This window comes from Camelus dromedarius, chromosome X (assembly GCF_036321535.1).
Source record: "Camelus dromedarius isolate mCamDro1 chromosome X, mCamDro1.pat, whole genome shotgun sequence".
Lineage (NCBI taxonomy): Eukaryota > Metazoa > Chordata > Mammalia > Artiodactyla > Camelidae > Camelus > Camelus dromedarius.
In genome coordinates this window covers 45739849-45751900 of record NC_087472.1, presented here as the reverse complement: position 1 = coordinate 45751900, position 12052 = coordinate 45739849, and positions in this window count along the sequence as shown.

Genomic DNA, 12052 nt, shown 5'->3' with positions numbered 1-12052 from the left:
CCTTTTAAGGATCTAGTTTCACTACTATTGTTAAAGATTCATCTCTACCCAAATATGTTCAGAAATAAAAAATACCTTATTTTCTCCAGAAACCATTATATAAAAGGCTCCCAATAATCCTACTTGATGCATATCTACCATTCTAATGCTTTGAAAGTCAAATTTTCTATAAACTCAGCCCCTGTATTGGAGGGGTCCACACCTGTGGATTGTTTAAACCGGTTCCCTTGTTGGTTGAATCTGAGGTTGTGGAACCCACATATACAGAGGGCATCCTGTACTTTGCCATTTTACATAAGGGATTTGAGCATTCACAGAATTTGGTATCTAGGTAGTGTCCTGGAAGCAATCCCTTGTGGGATACTAAGAGATGACTGCCTTTGTATATTTTACTTTGGGATTAGGAGAATTTGTGTTTGATTATTCATATAGAAATTGAATTGTACAATAAATAAATAACCTTCAACTATTCTGTCTATAATAGAATTACTTTTTCAGATCAATATTTTTATTCTTTCATTTTCTTTGAATCATTTGCAGAATGGTCAGGAATTATGATCTTTGTGTCTATGTCTTCAACCTTGTAGGAAATGTGGCTGGAGATTGCAAGCTGATAAAGTAATACCCTAAACTATCATATTATGATCTGTGATTATTAACTCAATGTAACAGCAATGCTGATATAGACAGTGATCAGGTCAAAACTGAAATAAGGTGCTCATAGTATCTTTACAGATATTTCCAAAGAGATAATGTACAAATTATAAAGAGGACAAATTAGGTGATCTTTTGCTATGATAATAATTGCACTGACAGTGGCTAAGTCTGTTATCTTGTTGGGTAAGAGAAATACAAAATTCAGTGTGATAACTATAGTAAATCTCAGGGTTGTCCCTCTCCCTTACTGGTATTAAAGAACGGGGACAAAAATCCACGTGTGTTTCAAAAGACAGAAACATTTGTAGAATCTAAATCTCAGATTTTGATTTTCATCTATCAGTGTTTTACTATACGCACACTGAAGGGCATCAGGGAAGAGGTAATGAAGAAAGAAAGCAAACATGTAGGCATAGAGAGACACTGAAACATAAAGAAATATGCCTTACAGAATATCATAAGAATTGAATTGAAAAGCATAGATCATTGATTAGACTTAAGTTCTCAACACATTGACTAGCCAATAATAAATAGCACAAAATATTTTTTCAATAAATGCTAGCTGAATGAATGAAGCTTCCCTGTACAATAAGGATGCCTATGGACTTTTCTTGGCCTCTAAAATCTAAAATCTTGCTCAGGACACAAACAAGGATATTTCCTGTCTTAATTAATTTCTGAGTCCATTGAAGAAAGAGCAGCAGAGCTAACTTTTGATCTAAGTCTAAATACCAGAGTGCTAGTCTACACATATATTAGCTACAAATAGCAAACAATGCTCTGGAAGACAATTCAATAAGCTACACTTAAATCTTGGCTTGCTTCAGCCATTGACTTGCAAAACACAAAGCTTATAGCAAACAAACTTGGATACTTCCATAAATGTGATTAATTAGGAGCCAAATTCAAAGATACATGCCTATAAGAGCCCCCAGGGTACAGTTTGTTACCTCAATATAATGAGTGTTTATGTTAAACTGATTATGTTAAGACTACTGCAGGTTGAGCTTAATGATTCTGGTTACTAAATGTCTTCTCTACCTACAAGACTAAAGTAGTATCACAAGTAGGCTTTCACCAAGACTACTGTGTGTAAAATAAAACAATAAGGACATAGACATAAAGAGAGGACGCAGAGATATCCAAAGAACAGAAAACAGGCCATTATAAAAAGATGAAAACAGTAGTAGTTAAGGACAATTCAGTGTGGGAACAAAGAATTGGTTTAACAAATACATGTTGAGGGATTAATCAGTGAAAAACGCTGCCAACATGCTCTAGAATGGGACAGATAAAATTTCAAAAAAAATAATAAGAGATTACTTGTTGCTTGGTGCTTGGGGATGGCACAGAACAGTCATGCAGACATGATGATTTACAGGCATGCCAAGCAAAGGAAATAATGGGGAGCTGACTTTGGCTAGAGCACAGAGTGTATGAAGGGAATATATACATTAAATATAGACTGAAATTATATGGAAAAAGATCTCTGATAATCAAACTAAGAATATTGGAATTTAATCAGAAAGCAATAGAAACCAATAGAAGCCTTTTGCATAGGGAGGCAACAAATCAAATGCAGTCTATGTTTTAGGAATGTTAAAACATCAAACAACTTTTAATACAAAATAACCTCTCACTCTGCCTTTTAACATTAATACAATTAGTTTTTTAATAATGATAACTCTGAGTCATAAATAACATTAGGAAACATCTTGAGATCAAAAAAAAAAAAAGCAGTACAAAAGGGGAAGAGCCTAGCAATAAACAGCTACATAATAAAAGAAGAAAGAGTTTATATAAACAACTTTATCCCAGAAAGAACTTGAAAAAGAACAAACTAAGCCCAAATTTAGCAGAAAAAAGGAAATAATAAAGATTAGAGAGGAAATAAATAAAATTGAAAAACTACAGCAAAAAAAGTGAAATCATGAGTTAGTTTTTTTTTTTTAAATCAACCAAATAGATAAATCTTTATCTAGACTAAGAAAAAGAAAAGAGAACACTCCAACAAAGTTAGAAATAAAAGACCAGACATTACAATTGATGCTACAGAACTTTTTTAGAAAATGAGACTAGACGAACAAGTATATACAAAGTACTGGACAATCTATAATAAATGGAAAAATTTCCTAGAAAAAATAAACCTACCAAGACTAAATCATGAATAAACTGAAAGTTTGAACAAATCTATAAGTAGTAAGAAGATTGAATCAGTAATCTAACCCACTCCCCCCATAAAAAAGCCATGATCAGATGAATTCACTGGTGAATTCCACCAAACATTTAAAAATTAACATCAGTCCTTCACACATTCTTCCCCGAAGTTGAAGAGGATGAAATACTCAGATACATTTTATGAAGCCAGTTTTACCCTGATACCTAAGCCAGACAAAGAGACTACAAGGAAAGAAAATTACAAGCAAATATCTTTGATGAACATGACTGGAAAAATTATTAACAAAATCCTGACAAATCAAGTTCAATAGCCCATTCAAGGGATCATACACCTTGATCAAGTGGAATTTATTTCTCAAATGTAAAGATGGTTCAACATAAGAAAATCAGTTAATGTGATACACAACACATACCTATGATGAAGAATGAAACATAACACTCACATGGTCAATTCAATGAATACAGAAAAAGCATTTGACAAAATTCAACACTCAACAACTAAGTACAGAAGAAATTTATGTCAACCTAATAAAGACCACATATGAAAAGCTTAAAACTAACATCATACTCAATGGTGAAAAGCTGAAATATTTTCCCAGAAGATCACAAACAAGACAAGGATGCTCACTCTTACCTCTTTTACTTAACATAATATTAAAGTCCTAGCCAGAGCATTTAGACAAGAAAAAAGAAATAAAAGACATCAAAATTAAAAAGAAGTAAGTAAAATTATCTCTGTTCCCAGATGACATTGTTTTACATGTATAAAAATCCAAAGACTCAAAAAAAAAATCCTAATATACAAATTCAACAAAGTTGCAAAATACAAAATCAATACACAAAAATCAATTGCATTTCTGAGATGTAATTATAAATTGAGTAAACATTCAATAAATAAAAGTCTTCTTCAGCTCTCAAAAAAAAAATGAGACTTTGGTAAATAAAATCATACCAATTGGATATATTGAATAATTAATCATTTAATCATTCATTCATTTACATATCCATTAAACAAATATATACTTAGCTTATTCTCTATGTTTTACATCATGCCAGAAATTGGAGATGTAGTGCAAGGAAGATTTTTTTTCTCAGACACCTATTCTGTGTCTGTATAGAGCCTATAATTTAAAATTGGAAATAGATATCACACATAAGATCATACATATACAAAAACCACAAAATATTAGAATTGCTATGAATACAGAAATATAGGACTTATGAAAATATATATTATATATTACATATGAATGGGGTGGGGCTGGTCATAGAAGACTTTCATAATGAACTGACTTTTGTACTAGAACTGAAGAAGAAATAAATATGCTGGAGAATATAAACTCTTGAACAGACCTGCTATGTTCACATCCAGGATCTATGATTTTGCCTGTCAGGGTTCTATCAGAGAAGCATAACCACTAAAATGGACAGAAGGATAAATGATGATGATGATAGATTACATCAATTGATCAATAGATGTAAAGAGAGACAACTAGATGGTAGATTTGTTAAAGCTTTTTAATCTTATATAATTGTGGAAACAGCCTATTGTTTTTGCAGCTGATGTTGGATCTTGAATCCACAGGACAAGCATTTGGGAAAGGAAGATGGATGTAAAGGAGATCAAAAGCAACTTGGAACTCATGAACCCAGCTGGGATCACATGAGGACAGAATGAAACTCATGTCAGTTCTTGTTGCTTCTGACCTTGATGACATGGACGTCATACAGAAGCCATTACCATTTTTTATGGAGATAAATACATCACCTAGCCCAGTATTTGGAATAGCTAAAGATCCATGAGAAAGTGGACCAACTGATGCTTCATGTCAACAAGCTGAGTTAGATGCTGCTACTTCTCATCTGCTCTCTATATCTTCCAAAAATCTCACTGCAGTGCATCCTATCAAGCAACATACAGAAAAGCAATTTCTGAGAAATGTCATTCAACCTAGCCAAGAAGGCACATTTAAAATCCCCTGTAAAGACTTATAAGCTATATATCTTGGGGCAATTAATTTCAGTATCCTACTCTTTAAAATATGAAAAATTATCATATTAACCCCATAAGATTGTTGCAAGGATCAAATTCAAATGTGTAAAGAGTGTAGCACAGTGCCTAGAATATAGTTTACATTCTATAGATATGAATGTATGGGGTCACAAGTTCACTGAATATTACCTAAGAATTTATCTTTGCATTTTCTCTGTAATCAAGTTTAATTTTATCCTATGTTCTCCTAGATGGATGCCTGAGGCCTTAGGTAAAATTTCATGTTTAGGAAGACAAGAAGGAAAACAATCCTGCTCAAAGTATTATCTATTTTATTAAATATCATTTTTACACTACTGTCTTTTTTTGTGTTATTGCTATACTCTTATTGCTGTCCTTATTATCATTGCCTGAAATGTCTTCTCTTTTCTTTGTTTACTCAAGCCTTTCCATTTTTCAAATCATCACTTTTCACTCCTAATGTAGCTCTCTCTCACTGGTCTCAGGCTTCTCTAGACTCATACAATATTTAAATGTTGCCATGCATAATTTTTGCCACAAGCATTAGCATTTGGCTGTATACATTCATATATAATTTATTAATTGACTTGTATATATTGGTGTTGGATCTCCAACTGGGTTTCAAGATTCTGGAAGACAGAGACAAAATCTAGGATTTCTAGAAATTTTGTTCACTGAATTCAAGGACTGTAAATTTATTAATCAGGATAAAATATTTTATAATAGAGTAAAGAAGGTAGAAAAAATTCAGTATATAAAAAATTATCATTCTAATTTCAACCCAAATGTCATAACAAATGATGCAAATAACATAATAAAGAGATTACATCCCTTGAAGAAGAAGCTATCTATTTTATGAAGTCTGCATTTAGGGAACAAGAGGGAGCCACAGATTTTAAGTAATACATTCCTAAGACAACAATCATGTACAGACCAATGGTGCCAGTGGAGGGCAAATATTTTGTTGTTATTTAGAAATTCTTTTATATGTTTAGGTTACACTTAAGTATTTCATTTTAATTGTCTTTGGAAAAACCATAAATAGTACACCATATAGAAACAGAACATATAATTTATACAACTTATTTTTAGCTGAGATGTTATACAGATGAGGTGAATAAAACAAAAAATATAAATATCTAAATTAAATGTTGATTTTTGAAGATCTAAGTTGTGGCATAGTGCAAGCAAAAAATGCTCCACTAGGAAGATTCAGATACTCTCAAAGCGTTGCCAGAAAAATCGGCCTCTGTACCCCAATAGCCAAATTGAGACTTGGAGGCAGATTTTGGGGAGAATTAGAAAAGAATAGCTTTATTTCTTTGCCAGGCAAAAGGGAGTCACAGCAGGATAATGCCTCCTCAGAGACTGTGAATCCATCTTAAGGTTGGTGTCCTGAGGTTTTATAAAAAAAAACTGGATGGAACACAAAGGCAACAACAATCAGGGTGTTTCCCAAGGTGCTGTAGTCTTCTTAACCTTGATGAATCCACCTGCTATCATGGAGAAACTCCAGAGTGTCTGTTCATTCTTCTGAGGCTATCAGCCTGTGTCCACTTTCCTAGAGCACAGCTTCTGGGTTAAAGGATAAGCTATTCTGGGTAAAGAATGTATAGGGAGTGGAGAGTATAATGGAAAGGTTGGGGACTGTTTAGCACAAAAGCAGTTGAGCAAGTGAAACAGAAACGGGGGTTTGTCAGAGAAAAGAGAAAAACAAGTTGCAAGAAATTTAAGGCAGAATGAATCAACAAGCAACTTTAGCATCAGGGAAGCCATTTTGTTAGTTTCTTTTTCTTTCAAAAGCAACTTAAAAACTTTTTATCTCCCAAGTCACAAACTTTCAAATGTGTATAGATAGAGATAAATAGATAGAGATGATAAATAGATAAAGAGATGGATAGACAGATAAACAGTTATAAAACTCATGGCATAAGCAGACTAAATTACTACAGTTCATTATCTCTAAGACAAAATCAACTGTAATTTTATGTACCCCTAAGAATAAGAAAATACTGCCAATTAAGCTTATATCTCATTGATTAAAAGTACATTCCAAATTTAGAGATGATAAATGTATAAAAAAATATGTCTTAGAATCAATAAAAGAAGTTACCTTTCTATTGCTTATCATACCTTAAAGGATATCAAAAATTTCTGGGACTAAGTACTCTCAGTTATACACATTACTCTTTTGACATCTTCTGGCAATAGACGTAAGAACCTTATGACTTTCACAGACATAATGAAATATGTAGTCATTAATATTTAACCTTAAATTCCATTCCTTTTCTGGCTCTAAAATCAAATATTTCTATTCTTCTATTTCTATTCAAAAGTCCCTTTTGAAGTGTGCTTTAAGCAGAAGGAGAATAATTGTCTAATCTCACTTCTGAAACTGACTTCCTCTTAGGGCAAGTGCCCTCAGGCTCATCACTTAATCCTAATGTTGCAACTTCACTCTGTAAGAAGAATAAAACAATGCCCCTCATTGGGGTGTACCCACTATTGTGAGGAAGAACAAATGCTCTCTGTTTTTCTAATTATGATATTCATAATTCCAAAAAGACATGGCATTTAAGATTGAAAGCCTTTTTAATGGTCGCTTTATCTGGCCCTGAAGAACTTACAAAAACAAAGTGAAAGAGTACAACAGCTGACTCCAAAACAAACATGCCTATGGCTGCCTTTGAATAGATTTTCCTTCTAACTGATTTCAATATACCTCCATCTTTGCTATGCCTTTAAAGCTGGAAACTCATGGCCCTGTAAATTAATGTCATTTAAAAAATTTAAGCAGAAAATGGCTATAAAACATTTCTTGAGAATTAAAAATTCCATTCATTTTCTCAGTTCTCTATTCATCAAATGTTTCTTTTTTTAACCATTTTTGAGATCATGGTTCATATTGAACAGAAGTCAGATTTGGATATACTCAGCAAATCAGTTCCCATTCTCCTTTTGGGCAAAAAGAAAATTTTAAAAACATTCTTTTTTTGGGCACTCACTATCTTCCACAATTTATCTAACTGGATCATTACAAGAAATCAATGACTCATTCTTTTCATGAGTCCATTTCCTTTTTCACATAATTATTTCACCACATCATTATAACTACTTCATCTTTTTTGTTTTTATAATAGGTCTTAACTTCATTTGAAGAAAAAGCCTTCAAATTCAAATCACATAGCTTTCTTGATACTCAGGAATGCATAAAATGGCCTTTGAAACTTCTACTCTTTGGAACATAAAAGCTTAAGATAATTATAATATAGAAATGTATATAATATATAAATATATTTTAGTAAACAGATATATGTAAAAGCATAAAAAAATTCACAGTGTGACAAGTTGATATTAAAGAAAATAAGTGAAAATAGGTCCTATAAGATAACTCCAACCTTTGAAGGAAAAAAAATATATAACATTCTCATCCCAAAATTGAATCATTTATTTGTTGATTTTTCTTAAAGACTAATAAAGGGCTTATGGTTCAATAAGCAGACTTGTGCTTCCGTCTTTTTCTCTGGAATAAGAAATACAATGCAGAATAAGATTTGTAAAGGGGAAGAGAGTTTTTGCCAATAGGTGAAATATATCAACACATTTCCAGAAGAGAGAATTCCAGAGAGGTTCCAGGATCTGAGGCATTTATGGAGAAGGTCAAGGAGGAAAAGTGGTGTTGAAAACTTGGGAATTAATTTAAACTCTATAAATGAAACAGTTGAAGCAGTCAACACCTGCACACCCTTCCCTAAGAATACAGGGTACTGTATTAGCCTAGTTATCCCCAGGCCAAAAGGTTCAACATTCTTCTCTCAAGAAATTGAACCATCTGTGGAAAGTAAAGTCTTCTGTTACAAGTATTGGAAACCCAGAGTAAAATACTCCAGAATAAGATATACTCATCCTGGCTGGCATGGGGAATGAGGGGGGAATTTGTGAGACCATAGCCTGATATCCACCACCTCACTTTCTCATGATTAATCAAAATCTGACTATTAATACACTACATTCATTGCCTAAATGACCAGATGGATGTCCTACTTATGTAAGAAATCAAGCCTACATAGAAAAGGATGGAGGGAAACCATACTAACCAGCTAGACCTTTTTCTTAGATATGAACAGATAATCAGTGATAACTAGGCAAAGAAAACAAACCCTTGGCATGAAAAATAAAAGATCAAGATGAACAAAAGCTATCCCCAGAAGAAACAGAAAATTTAAGTAAATGTTAAGAAAAAACCATATACTCAGAGCATTTTAATAAGTTGTTACATCCAAGAGACAATAACACAATGGTGTTTGAAAATATCAAAAATTAAGGAAAGTTAAGCCAGGAAATAAATATTCTTGGAGCTTCCTACTCTGCTATCTTCCCTGAAATTACTGCTTTGATATAAATTTAACATATATTTCTGGAGCTAATTAAACCATACCAACTTTTATTTACTCCTCTTACAGTTGAAAAAGTTGAAGATCACAGAAGTTAAATAGTTTGTTCAAGATCACACCATTACTAACTGGAAAATTCTTATTTTAAAATGTACATTTGTGTGGCTTCAAAGTATGTACTCTTCCCACAATATCACAGCTACATTTTGTTTTTTTTTAAAAACTTTAATTTAGTAGAATTAAATATAATAAACTACATATGTGTAAACTACACAATTTGAATAATCTTGACATATTTGTATAATCATGGAACCACATCATCACAATTAAGGTAACAGTTTTATCATCCCTGATAGTTTCCTCATGCTCTTTTGCAACCTGTTTCTCTCTCCACTCCTATACCACTATTGTGCCCATTATAGATTAGTTTGAATTTTATAGAGTTCTATATAAAATTAATGATACAGTGTGGACTTTTGTGGGGGGAGAAGGACTAGCTTCTTTCACTCAGTATAATAATTTTGAGATTCATAAATGCTGAGTGTATCTATAGCTCTTTTATCTGAGTAATTTTCCATTGTACGGATACAAATTGTTTATCCATACACCTGTTGATAGACATTTGAATAGTTTTTTGTTTCAAGCTATTAAAAATAAAGCTGCTATGAACATTCATGTAGAAGTCTTTTATAGACATATGTTTTCATTACTCTTTAATAAATACTTAGGAGTGAAAAGGCTAAATCACATGATAGGTGTGTAATTAACCTCTAAAAATACTACCAAATTGTTTCTCAATGTAGTTGTATGATTTTATGTTCCAACCAGCAGTATATGAGTTTCTGTTGCTGACAACCCTTATCGGCATTCTCTTTTAAATTTTAGCCATTTTTATCAGTATGTAGAGGTATCACATTGTAGACTTAATTTTCATTTTCCTAATGACTAATGATGCTGACCATCTTTTTGTATGTTTATGGTCAATTCATATATATTCTTTAATGAAGTGTTTGCATCTTTTTTTCCTGTTTTTTAATTTGTATGTTTAATGTTGCCTTTCTAAAAGAAATATTTTTAATTTTGCTTCAGTCCAAACTATCATTGTTTTACGGTTTTCTCTTTGTGTTCTAAGAAGTTGTTGTCTACTCTGAGCTTGGAAAGATTTTTCTCTTATGTTGTCATGTAGACTTAAAAAAAGACTAGGTTCTACATTTACCTCTAATATACATCAATTTTTGTGTACTGTATGAGGTAAGGTTCTATGTTCACCTTTTTCAGTGTGAATATGCCATTGATCTAGCACCACATGTTGAACAAAATTCTTTTCAACATAAATGATCAAATAGAGATTTTTTTTAAACGTTATTAAAATATGAGTATAAGTGATTCATCATGAAGGGGAGGGAGATGTGGGGCACAGGCAAACTTTCTTAGAAGCAGTAAAGTGAAATATAAAGGAGACTAAAGGAAGAGATGGCGGAGTGGGTAGTAAGTCTAAGGTTTCAGCTTAAAGAAAGTTGTGAAGGGATGCACATGCAGGGTATACTTGTGGAATACAGAGTGGCAACCTGTGGCTGGAGAATAGAACACTTACACTGAAAAGAGAAGGAGTGGTTCATAGAGGAGACAATATTAGTCAGCTGCAACAAATGTTGCAGAAAGCTCTGTAAGAGTGAAAAAGATTGATTGAATAGTTTGCTTAAGGAATCTTCAGAACCCTTATAGAAAATGTCTTCAGCAATGTGGGACGAGGTAGATATGGGGCAAAAGGTAAAAGCCAGAGCAGATTTCTCTCCTAAGAAGTGTTAGCATGAAAGGAAGAGGTGCGGGAGTAGCTTAAGCAGGCTTTTATGTTAAGGAAATGACTTTAAAACATTTTTTAAGATGAGAAAGCAGGAGCATGCTTATGACAAAAGGAAGAAACCGATGAAGAGAGAGTAATTAAAGGTGCAGGAGAAAAAGAAGATAATTAATGGATCAATGTCTTTCAAGAGACCGGAATAGATCCAAATAAGTACTTTCATATTGACTATGAAGATCTCACTTTGTGATATCTCTCAGTAGGAATTCTTTGTCTTATCCTAACAAATAATATAGTGTTTCCTGGAAAATTAGAATCTTAGGAAAACTTCAGTGTCTGATTTTTAAATTACATTTCCATAATTTTAGGCTTTTTGCTTTCTTAGTTATCTTATGTATCATTTTATTAGTTATACTTGCAGAAATTAAGTTAACCAATATGTAAGCTCCATGTTCAAATAAAAGTATACACTAAAATAAAAGCAGGCCATTTCTACAGAAGTAAATGTTTCTTTCATTACTAGATGCACAAAGAGCATTGCCTGGAGTATAGGCAAACCACTGACTGCAATTGTGTCCCAGATTGTAAAAGATGTGAACATTAGCAAAGTAAGCATGGGCACCATGTTGAGCTAACATATAAAGAAATGATGCAAGTATTCCTAAAGATAATTGGTGTCTGCCCCAGAGCCCATGACACCACCAACAGTTATGGCCCCCATTCTGATGATTCAGCTGCACATGCTATGACTCAAGAATTATTTTATGTGTATGACAGCATACATCCTCTCACAGAGCAGCCAGGGATTGTGCTCATTCTTTTGATATCTCTAAATTCAGAAGTATCAGAATACCTTACAAGAATTGCTAAAAGGTAAATGGGCTAAAGAGTATCAAGTACTGATCAAAATCTAAAGCTACAAAAACTAGAAAAAACTACACTCCACTTTAAACAGCACTAACATTGACATATGAAGGGTTATTTAGAAGAACAATTTACATTAACACA